Below are 12,983 nucleotides of genomic sequence, written 5' to 3'. Positions count from 1 at the left end.
CAAGTTGCAACATTGAAATACAGAAATAAACACTTTTCCAAAAACAAGCTCTAAATCATGTTGAAATACAGAAAAAAACACTTTTCCAAAAATAAGCTCCAAATCATGTTGAAATACAGAAATAAACACTTTTCCTTAAACAACCTCTAAATCATGTTTGATGCACTCTGTAAGTGATTTTTTTTCAGTACTGTTAAAACTGGATGATAGGAAGACTGTGGACAGTTTTCAGCAAGTTGCAACATTGAAATACAGAAATATACACTTTTCCAAAAACAAGCTCTAAATCATGTTGAAATACAGAAAAAAACACTTTTCCTTAAACAACCTCTAAATCATGTTTGATGCACTCTGTAAGTGATTTTTTTTCAGTACTGTTAAAACTGGATGATAGGAACACTGTGGACAGTTTTCAGCAAGTTGCAACATTGAAATACAGAAATAAACACTTTTCCAAAAACAAGCTCTAAATCATGTTGAAATACAGAAAAAAACACTTTTCCAAAAACAAGCTCCAAATCATGTTGAAATACAGAAATAAACACTTTTCCTTAAACAACCTCTAAATCATGTTTGATGCACTCTGTAAGTGATTTTTTTTCAGTACTGTTAAAACTGGATGATAGGAACACTGTGGACAGTTTTCAGCAAGTTGCAACATTGAAATACAGAAATAAACACTTTTCCAAAAACAAGCTCTAAATCATGTTGAAATACAGAAATAAACACTTTTCCATAAACAAGCTCTAAATCATGTTTGATGCATTCTGTAAGTGATTTTTTTTCAGTACTGTTAAAACTGGATGATAGGAACACTGTGGACAGTTTTCAGCAAGTTGCAACTTTGAAATACAGAAATAAACACTTTTCCAAAAACAAGCTCTAAATCATGTTGAAATACAGAAATAAACACTTTTCCAAAAACAAGCTCCAAATCATGTTGAAATACAGAAATAAACACTTTTCCATAAACAAGCTCCAAATCATGTTGAAATACAGAAATAAACACTTTTCCATAAACAAGCTCTAAATCATGTTTGATGCACTCTGTAAGTGATTTTTTTTCAGTACTGTTAAAACTGGATGATAGGAACACTGTGGACAGTTTTCAGCAAGTTGCAACATTGAAATACAGAAATAAACACTTTTCCAAAAACAAGCTCTAAATCATGTTGAAATACAGAAAAAAACACTTTTCCAAAAACAAGCTCCAAATCATGTTGAAATACAGAAATAAACACTTTTCCTTAAACAAGCTCTAAATCATGTTTGATGCATTCTGTAAGTGATTTTTTTTCAGTACTGTTAAAACTGGATGATAGGAACACTGTGGACAGTTTTCAGCAAGTTGCAACATTGAAATACAGAAATAAACACTTTTCCAAAAACAAGCTCTAAATCATGTTGAAATACAGAAAAAAACACTTTTCCAAAAACAAGCTCCAAATCATGTTGAAATACAGAAATAAACACTTTTCCATAAACAAGCTCCAAATCATGTTGAAATACAGAAATAAACACTTTTCCATAAACAAGCTCTAAATCATGTTTGATGCATTCTGTAAGTGATTTTTTTTCAGTACTGTTAAAACTGGATGATAGGAACACTGTGGACAGTTTTCAGCAAGTTGCAACATTGAAATACAGAAATAAACACTTTTCCAAAAACAAGCTCTAAATCATGTTGAAATACAGAAAAAAACACTTTTCCAAAAACAAGCTCCAAATCATGTTGAAATACAGAAATAAACACTTTTCCTTAAACAAGCTCTAAATCATGTTTGATGCATTCTGTAAGTGATTTTTTTTCAGTACTGTTAAAACTGGATGATAGGAACACTGTGGACAGTTTTCAGCAAGTTGCAACATTGAAATACAGAAATAAACACTTTTCCAAAAACAAGCTCTAAATCATGTTGAAATACAGAAAAAAACACTTTTCCAAAAACAAGCTCCAAATCATGTTGAAATACAGAAATAAACACTTTTCCATAAACAAGCTCCAAATCATGTTGAAATACAGAAATAAACACTTTTCCAAAAATAAGCTCCAAATCATGTTGAAATACAGAAATAAACACTTTTCCTTAAACAACCTCTAAATCATGTTTGATGCACTCTGTAAGTGATTTTTTTTCAGTACTGTTAAAACTGGATGATAGGAACACTGTGGACAGTTTTCAGCAAGTTGCAACATTGAAATACAGAAATAAACACTTTTCCAAAAACAAGCTCTAAATCATGTTGAAATACAGAAAAAAACACTTTTCCAAAAACAAGCTCCAAATCATGTTGAAATACAGAAATAAACACTTTTCCTTAAACAACCTCTAAATCATGTTTGATGCACTCTGTAAGTGATTTTTTTTCAGTACTGTTAAAACTGGATGATAGGAACACTGTGGACAGTTTTCAGCAAGTTGCAACATTGAAATACAGAAATAAACACTTTTCCAAAAACAAGCTCTAAATCATGTTGAAATACAGAAAAAAACACTTTTCCAAAAACAAGCTCCAAATCATGTTGAAATACAGAAATAAACACTTTTCCTTAAACAACCTCTAAATCATGTTTGATGCACTCTGTAAGTGATTTTTTTTCAGTACTGTTAAAACTGGATGATAGGAACACTGTGGACAGTTTTCAGCAAGTTGCAACATTGAAATACAGAAATAAACACTTTTCCAAAAACAAGCTCTAAATCATGTTGAAATACAGAAATAAACACTTTTCCATAAACAAGCTCTAAATCATGTTTGATGCATTCTGTAAGTGATTTTTTTTCAGTACTGTTAAAACTGGATGATAGGAACACTGTGGACAGTTTTCAGCAAGTTGCAACATTGAAATACAGAAATAAACACTTTTCCAAAAACAAGCTCTAAATCATGTTGAAATACAGAAAAAAACACTTTTCCAAAAACAAGCTCCAAATCATGTTGAAATACAGAAAAAAACACTTTTCCAAAAACAAGCTCCAAATCATGTTGAAATACAGAAATAAACAGTTTTCCATAAACAAGCTCTAAATCATGTTGAAATACAGAAATAAACACTTTTCCATAAACAAGCTCTAAATCATGTTGAAATACAGAAATAAACACTTTTCCATAAACAAGCTCTAAATCATGTTTGATGCACTCTGTAAGTGATTATTTTTCAGTACTGTTAAAACTGGATGATAGGAACACTGTGGACAGTTTTCAGCAAGTTGCAACATTGAAATACAGAAATAAACACTTTTCCAAAAACAAGCTCTAAATCATGTTGAAATACAGAAATAAACACTTTTCCATAAACAAGCTCTAAATCATGTTTGATGCATTCTGTAAGTGATTTTTTTTCAGTACTGTTAAAACTGGATGATAGGAACACTGTGGACAGTTTTCAGCAAGTTGCAACATTGAAATACAGAAATAAACACTTTTCCAAAAACAAGCTCTAAATCATGTTGAAATACAGAAAAAAACACTTTTCCAAAAACAAGCTCCAAATCATGTTGAAATACAGAAAAAAACACTTTTCCAAAAACAAGCTCCAAATCATGTTGAAATACAGAAATAAACAGTTTTCCATAAACAAGCTCTAAATCATGTTGAAATACAGAAATAAACACTTTTCCATAAACAAGCTCTAAATCATGTTGAAATACAGAAATAAACACTTTTCCATAAACAAGCTCTAAATCATGTTTGATGCACTCTGTAAGTGATTATTTTTCAGTACTGTTAAAACTGGATGATAGGAACACTGTGGACAGTTTTCAGCAAGTTGCAACATTGAAATACAGAAATAAACACTTTTCCAAAAACAAGCTCTAAATCATGTTGAAATACAGAAATAAACACTTTTCCAAAAACAAGCTCCAAATCATGTTGAAATACAGAAAAAAACACTTTTCCAAAAACAAGCTCCAAATCATGTTGAAATACAGAAATAAACACTTTTCCTTAAACAAGCTCTAAATCATGTTTGATGCATTCTGTAAGTGATTCTTTTTCAGTACTGTTAAAACTGGATGATAGGAACACTGTGGACAGTTTTCAGCAAGTTGCAACATTGAAATACAGAAATAAACACTTTTCCAAAAACAAGCTCTAAATCATGTTGAAATACAGAAAAAAACACTTTTCCAAAAACAAGCTCCAAATCATGTTGAAATACAGAAATAAACACTTTTCCTTAAACAACCTCTAAATCATGTTTGATGCACTCTGTAAGTGATTTTTTTTCAGTACTGTTAAAACTGGATGATAGGAACACTGTGGACAGTTTTCAGCAAGTTGCAACATTGAAATACAGAAATAAACACTTTTCCAAAAACAAGCTCTAAATCATGTTGAAATACAGAAATAAACACTTTTCCAAAAACAAGCTCCAAATCATGTTGAAATACAGAAATAAACACTTTTCCATAAACAAGCTCCAAATCATGTTGAAATACAGAAATAAACACTTTTCCATAAACAAGCTCTAAATCATGTTTGATGCATTCTGTAAGTGATTTTTTTTCAGTACTGTTAAAACTGGATGATAGGAACACTGTGGACAGTTTTCAGCAAGTTGCAACATTGAAATACAGAAATAAACACTTTTCCAAAAACAAGCTCTAAATCATGTTGAAATACAGAAAAAAACACTTTTCCAAAAACAAGCTCCAAATCATGTTGAAATACAGAAATAAACACTTTTCCATAAACAAGCTCTAAATCATGTTTGATGCATTCTGTAAGTGATTTTTTTTCAGTACTGTTAAAACTGGATGATAGGAACACTGTGGACAGTTTTCAGCAAGTTGCAACATTGAAATACAGAAATAAACACTTTTCCAAAAACAAGCTCCAAATTATGTTGAAATACAGAAATAAGCACTTTTCAAAAACAAGCTCCAAATCATGTTGAAATACAGAAATAAACACTTTTCCATAAACAAGCTCTAAATCATGTTGAAATACAGAAATAAACACTTTTCCATAAACAAGCTCTAAATCATGTTGAAATACAGAAAAAAACACTTTTCCAAAAACAAGCTCCAAATCATGTTGAAATACAGAAATAAACACTTTTCCATAAACAAGCTCTAAATCATGTTTGATGCACTCTGTAAGTGATTATTTTTCAGTACTGTTAAAACTGGATGATAGGAACACTGTGGACAGTTTTCAGCAAGTTGCAACATTGAAATACAGAAATAAACACTTTTCCAAAAACAAGCTCTAAATCATGTTGAAATACAGAAATAAACACTTTTCCAAAAACAAGCTCCAAATCATGTTGAAATACAGAAATAAACACTTTTCCATAAACAAGCTCCAAATCATGTTGAAATACAGAAATAAACACTTTTCCATAAACAAGCTCTAAATCATGTTTGATGCATTCTGTAAGTGATTTTTTTTCAGTACTGTTAAAACTGGATGATAGGAACACTGGACAGTTTTCAGCAAGTTGCAACATTGAAATACAGAAATAAACACTTTTCCAAAAACAAGCTCTAAATCATGTTGAAATACAGAAAAAAACACTTTTCCAAAAACAAGCTCCAAATCATGTTGAAATACAGAAATAAACACTTTTCCTTAAACAACCTCTAAATCATGTTTGATGCACTCTGTAAGTGATTTTTTTTCAGTACTGTTAAAACTGGATGATAGGAACACTGGACAGTTTTCAGCAAGTTGCAACATTGAAATACAGAAATAAACACTTTTCCAAAAACAAGCTCTAAATCATGTTGAAAAACAGAAATAAGCACTTTTCAAAAACAAGCTCCAAATCATGTTGAAATACAGAAATAAACACTTTTCCTTAAACAACCTCTAAATCATGTTTGATGCACTCTGTAAGTGATTTTTTTTCAGTACTGTTAAAACTGCATGATAGGAACACTGTGGACAGTTTTCAGCAAGTTGCAACATTGAAATACAGAAATAAACACTTTTCCATAAACAAGCTCCAAATCATGTTGAAATACAGAAATAAACACTTTTCCATAAACAAGCTCTAAATCATGTTGAAATACAGAAAAAAACACTTTTCCAAAAACAAGCTCCAAATCATGTTGAAATACAGAAATAAACACTTTTCAATAAACAAGCTCTAAATCATGTTTGATGCACTCTGTAAGTGATTTTTTTTCAGTACTGTTAAAACTGGATGATAGGAACACTGTGGACAGTTTTCAGCAAGTTGCAACATTGAAATACAGAAATAAACACTTTTCCAAAAACAAGCTCTAAATCATGTTGAAATACAGAAAAAAACACTTTTCCAAAAACAAGCTCCAAATCATGTTGAAATACAGAAATAAACACTTTTCCATAAACAAGCTCTAAATCATGTTTGATGCACTCTGTAAGTGATTATTTTTCAGTACTGTTAAAACTGGATGATAGGAACACTGTGGACAGTTTTCAGCAAGTTGCAACATTGAAATACAGAAATAAACACTTTTCCAAAAACAAGCTCTAAATCATGTTGAAATACAGAAATAAACACTTTTCCAAAAACAAGCTCCAAATCATGTTGAAATACAGAAATAAACACTTTTCCATAAACAAGCTCCAAATCATGTTGAAATACAGAAATAAACACTTTTCCATAAACAAGCTCTAAATCATGTTTGATGCATTCTGTAAGTGATTTTTTTTCAGTACTGTTAAAACTGGATGATAGGAACACTGGACAGTTTTCAGCAAGTTGCAACATTGAAATACAGAAATAAACACTTTTCCAAAAACAAGCTCTAAATCATGTTGAAATACAGAAAAAAACACTTTTCCAAAAACAAGCTCCAAATCATGTTGAAATACAGAAATAAACACTTTTCCTTAAACAACCTCTAAATCATGTTTGATGCACTCTGTAAGTGATTTTTTTTCAGTACTGTTAAAACTGGATGATAGGAACACTGTGGACAGTTTTCAGCAAGTTGCAACATTGAAATACAGAAATAAACACTTTTCCATAAACAAGCTCCAAATCATGTTGAAATACAGAAATAAACACTTTTCCATAAACAAGCTCTAAATCATGTTGAAATACAGAAAAAAACACTTTTCCAAAAACAAGCTCCAAATCATGTTGAAATACAGAAATAAACACTTTTCCTTAAACAACCTCTAAATCATGTTTGATGCATTCTGTAAGTGATTTTTTTTCAGTACTGTTAAAACTGGATGATAGGAACACTGGACAGTTTTCAGCAAGTTGCAACATTGAAATACAGAAATAAACACTTTTCCAAAAACAAGCTCTAAATCATGTTGAAATACAGAAAAAAACACTTTTCCAAAAACAAGCTCCAAATCATGTTGAAATACAGAAATAAACACTTTTCCTTAAACAACCTCTAAATCATGTTTGATGCACTCTGTAAGTGATTTTTTTTCAGTACTGTTAAAACTGGATGATAGGAACACTGTGGACAGTTTTCAGCAAGTTGCAACATTGAAATACAGAAATAAACACTTTTCCATAAACAAGCTCCAAATCATGTTGAAATACAGAAATAAACACTTTTCCATAAACAAGCTCTAAATCATGTTGAAATACAGAAAAAAACACTTTTCCAAAAACAAGCTCCAAATCATGTTGAAATACAGAAATAAACACTTTTCAATAAACAAGCTCTAAATCATGTTTGATGCACTCTGTAAGTGATTTTTTTTCAGTACTGTTAAAACAGGATGATAGGAACACTGTGGACAGTTTTCAGCAAGTTGCAACATTGAAATACAGAAATAAACACTTTTCCAAAAACAAGCTCTAAATCATGTTGAAATACAGAAAAAAACACTTTTCCAAAAACAAGCTCCAAATCATGTTGAAATACAGAAATAAACACTTTTCTAATAAACAAGCTCTAAATCATGTTTGATGCACTCTGTAAGTAAATTTTTTTTCAGTACTGTTAAAACTGGATGATAGGAACACTGTGGATAGTTTTTAGCAAGTTGCAACATTGAAATACAGAAATAAACACTTTTCCAAAAACAAGCTCTAAATCATGTTGAAATACAGAAATAAACACTTTTCCAAAAATAAGCTCCAAATCATGTTGAAATACAGAAATAAACACTTTTCCATAAACAAGCTCTAAATCATGTTTGATGCACTCTGTAAGTGATTTTTTTTCAGTACTGTTAAAACTGGATGATAGGAACACTGTGGACAGTTTTCAGCAAGTTGCAACATTGAAATACAGAAATAAACACTTTTCCAAAAACAAGCTCTAAATCATGTTGAAATACAGAAAAAAACACTTTTCCAAAAACAAGCTCCAAATCATGTTGAAATACAGAAATAAACACTTTTCCTTAAACATCCTCTAAATCATGTTTGATGCACTCTGTAAGTGATTTTTTTTCAGTACTGTTAAAACTGGATGATAGGAACACTGTGGACAGTTTTCAGCAAGTTGCAACATTGAAATACAGAAATAAACACTTTTCCAAAAACAAGCTCTAAATCATGTTGAAATACAGAAATAAACACTTTTCCATAAACAAGCTCTAAATCATGTTTGATGCATTCTGTAAGTGATTTTTTTTCAGTACTGTTAAAACTGGATGATAGGAACACTGTGGACAGTTTTCAGCAAGTTGCAACATTGAAATACAGAAATAAACACTTTTCCAAAAACAAGCTCCAAATCATGTTGAAATACAGAAATAAACAGTTTTCCATAAACAAGCTCTAAATCATGTTGAAATACAGAAATAAACACTTTTCCATAAACAAGCTCTAAATCATGTTGAAATACAGAAATAAACACTTTTCCATAAACAAGCTCTAAATCATGTTTGATGCACTCTGTAAGTGATTATTTTTCAGTACTGTTAAAACTGGATGATAGGAACACTGTGGACAGTTTTCAGCAAGTTGCAACATTGAAATACAGAAATAAACACTTTTCCAAAAACAAGCTCTAAATCATGTTGAAATACAGAAATAAACACTTTTCCAAAAACAAGCTCCAAATCATGTTGAAATACAGAAATAAACACTTTTCCATAAACAAGCTCCAAATCATGTTGAAATACAGAAATAAACACTTTTCCATAAACAAGCTCTAAATCATGTTTGATGCATTCTGTAAGTGATTTTTTTTCAGTACTGTTAAAACTGGATGATAGGAACACTGTGGACAGTTTTCAGCAAGTTGCAACATTGAAATACAGAAATAAACACTTTTCCAAAAACAAGCTCTAAATCATGTTGAAATACAGAAAAACACACTTTTCCAAAAACAAGCTCCAAATCATGTTGAAATACAGAAATAAACACTTTTCCTTAAACAAGCTCTAAATCATGTTTGATGCATTCTGTAAGTGATTTTTTTTCAGTACTGTTAAAACTGGATGATAGGAACACTGTGGACAGTTTTCAGCAAGTTGCAACATTGAAATACAGAAATAAACACTTTTCCAAAAACAAGCTCTAAATCATGTTGAAATACAGAAATAAACACTTTTCCAAAAACAAGCTCCAAATCATGTTGAAATACAGAAATAAACACTTTTCCATAAACAAGCTCCAAATCATGTTGAAATACAGAAATAAACACTTTTCCATAAACAAGCTCTAAATCATGTTTGATGCATTCTGTAAGTGATTTTTTTTCAGTACTGTTAAAACTGGATGATAGGAACACTGTGGACAGTTTTCAGCAAGTTGCAACATTGAAATACAGAAATAAACACTTTTCCAAAAACAAGCTCTAAATCATCAAATCATGTTGAAATACAGAAAAAAACACTTTTCCAAAAACAAGCTCCAAATCATGTTGAAATACAGAAATAAACACTTTTCCTTAAACAAGCTCTAAATCATGTTTGATGCATTCTGTAAGTGATTTTTTTTCAGTACTGTTAAAACTGGATGATAGGAACAATGTGGACAGTTTTCAGCAAGTTGCAACATTGAAATACAGAAATAAACACTTTTCCAAAAACAAGCTCTAAATCATGTTGAAATACAGAAAAAAACACTTTTCCAAAAACAAGCTCCAAATCATGTTGAAATACAGAAATAAACACTTTTCCTTAAACAACCTCTAAATCATGTTTGATGCACTCTGTAAGTGATTTTTTTTCAGTACTGTTAAAACTGGATGATAGGAACACTGTGGACAGTTTTCAGCAAGTTGCAACATTGAAATACAGAAATAAACACTTTTCCAAAAACAAGCTCTAAATCATGTTGAAATACAGAAATAAACACTTTTCCATAAACAAGCTCTAAATCATGTTTGATGCATTCTGTAAGTGTTTTTTTTTCAGTACTGTTAAAACTGGATGATAGGAACACTGTGGACAGTTTTCAGCAAGTTGCAACATTGAAATACAGAAATAAACACTTTTCCAAAAACAAGCTCTAAATCATGTTGAAATACAGAAAAAAACACTTTTCCAAAAACAAGCTCCAAATCATGTTGAAATACAGAAAAAAACACTTTTCCATAAACAAGCTCTAAATCATGTTTGATGCACTCTGTAAGTGATTTTTGTTCAGTACTGTTAAAACTGGATGATAGGAACACTGTGGACAGTTTTCAGCAAGTTGCAACATTGAAATACAGAAATAAACACTTTTCCATGAACAAGCTCCAAATCATGTTGAAATACAGAAAAAAACACTTTTCCAAAAACAAGCTCCAAATCATGTTGAAATACAGAAATAAACACTTTTCTAATAAACAAGCTCTAAATCATGTTTGATGCACTCTGTAAGTAAATTTTTTTTCAGTACTGTTAAAACTGGATGATAGGAACACTGTGGACAGTTTTCAGCAAGTTGCAACATTGAAATACAGAAATAAACACTTTTCCAAAAACAAGCTCTAAATCATGTTGAAATACAGAAAAAAACACTTTTCCAAAAACAAGCTCCAAATCATGTTGAAATACAGAAATAAACACTTTTCCTTAAACAAGCTCTAAATCATGTTTGATGCATTCTGTAAGTGATTTTTTTTCAGTACTGTTAAAACTGGATGATAGGAACAATGTGGACAGTTTTCAGCAAGTTGCAACATTGAAATACAGAAATAAACACTTTTCCAAAAACAAGCTCTAAATCATGTTGAAATACAGAAAAAAACACTTTTCCAAAAACAAGCTCCAAATCATGTTGAAATACAGAAATAAACACTTTTCCTTAAACAACCTCTAAATCATGTTTGATGCACTCTGTAAGTGATTTTTTTTCAGTACTGTTAAAACTGGATGATAGGAACACTGTGGACAGTTTTCAGCAAGTTGCAACATTGAAATACAGAAATAAACACTTTTCCAAAAACAAGCTCTAAATCATGTTGAAATACAGAAATAAACACTTTTCCATAAACAAGCTCTAAATCATGTTTGATGCATTCTGTAAGAGATTTTTTTTCAGTACTGTTAAAACTGGATGATAGGAACACTGTGGACAGTTTTCAGCAAGTTGCAACATTGAAATACAGAAATAAACACTTTTCCAAAAACAAGCTCTAAATCATGTTGAAATACAGAAAAAAACACTTTTCCAAAAACAAGCTCCAAATCATGTTGAAATACAGAAAAAAACACTTTTCCATAAACAAGCTCTAAATCATGTTTGATGCACTCTGTAAGTGATTTTTGTTCAGTACTGTTAAAACTGGATGATAGGAACACTGTGGACAGTTTTCAGCAAGTTGCAACATTGAAATACAGAAATAAACACTTTTCCAAAAACAAGCTCTAAATCATGTTGAAATACAGAAATAAACACTTTTCCATAAACAAGCTCTAAATCATGTTTGATGCATTCTGTAAGTGATTTTTTTTCAGTACTGTTAAAACTGGATGATAGGAACACTGTGGACAGTTTTCAGCAAGTTGCAACATTGAAATACAGAAATAAACACTTTTCCAAAAACAAGCTCTAAATCATGTTGAAATACAGAAAAAAACACTTTTCCAAAAACAAGCTCCAAATCATGTTGAAATACAGAAAAAAACACTTTTCCAAAAACAAGCTCCAAATCATGTTGAAATACAGAAATAAACACTTTTCCATAAACAAGCTCTAAATCATGTTTGATGCACTCTGTAAGTGATTTTTGTTCAGTACTGTTAAAACTGGATGATAGGAACACTGTGGACAGTTTTCAGCAAGTTGCAACATTGAAATACAGAAATAAACACTTTTCCATAAACAAGCTCTAAATCATGTTGAAATACAGAAAAAAACACTTTTCCAAAAACAAGCTCCAAATCATGTTGAAATACAGAAATAAACACTTTTCCTTAAACAAGCTCTAAATCATGTTTGATGCACTCTGTAAGTGATTTTTTTTCAGTACTGTTAAAACTGGATGATAGGAACACTGTGGACAGTTTTAAGCAAGTTGCAACATTGAAATACAGAAATAAACACTTTTCTAATAAACAAGCTCTAAATCATGTTTGATGCACTCTGTAAGTAATTTTTTTTTCAGTACTGTTAAAACTGGATGATAGGAACACTGTGGATAGTTTTTAGCAAGTTGCAACATTGAAATACAGAAATAAACACTTTTCCAAAAACAAGCTCTAAATCATGTTGAAATACAGAAATAAACACTTTTCCATAAACAAGCTCTAAATCATGTTTGATGCATTCTGTAAGTGATTTTTTTTCAGTACTGTTAAAACTGGATGATAGGAACACTGTGGACAGTTTTCAGCAAGTTGCAACATTGAAATACAGAAATAAACACTTTTCCAAAAACAAGCTCTAAATCATGTTGAAATACAGAAATAAACACTTTTCCATAAACAAGCTCTAAATCATGTTTGATGCATTCTGTAAGTGATTTTTTTTCAGTACTGTTAAAACTGGATGATAGGAACACTGTGGACAGTTTTCAGCAAGTTGCAACATTGAAATACAGAAATAAACACTTTTCCAAAAACAAGCTCTAAATCATGATTAAATACAGAAAAAAACACTTTTCCAAAAACAAGCTCCAAATCAT

This window comes from Salvelinus alpinus, chromosome 5 (genome assembly GCF_045679555.1).
Source record: "Salvelinus alpinus chromosome 5, SLU_Salpinus.1, whole genome shotgun sequence".
Lineage (NCBI taxonomy): Eukaryota > Metazoa > Chordata > Actinopteri > Salmoniformes > Salmonidae > Salvelinus > Salvelinus alpinus.
The sequence above is the reverse complement of the archived record's forward strand: the minus strand, read 5'-3'. Positions refer to the sequence as shown.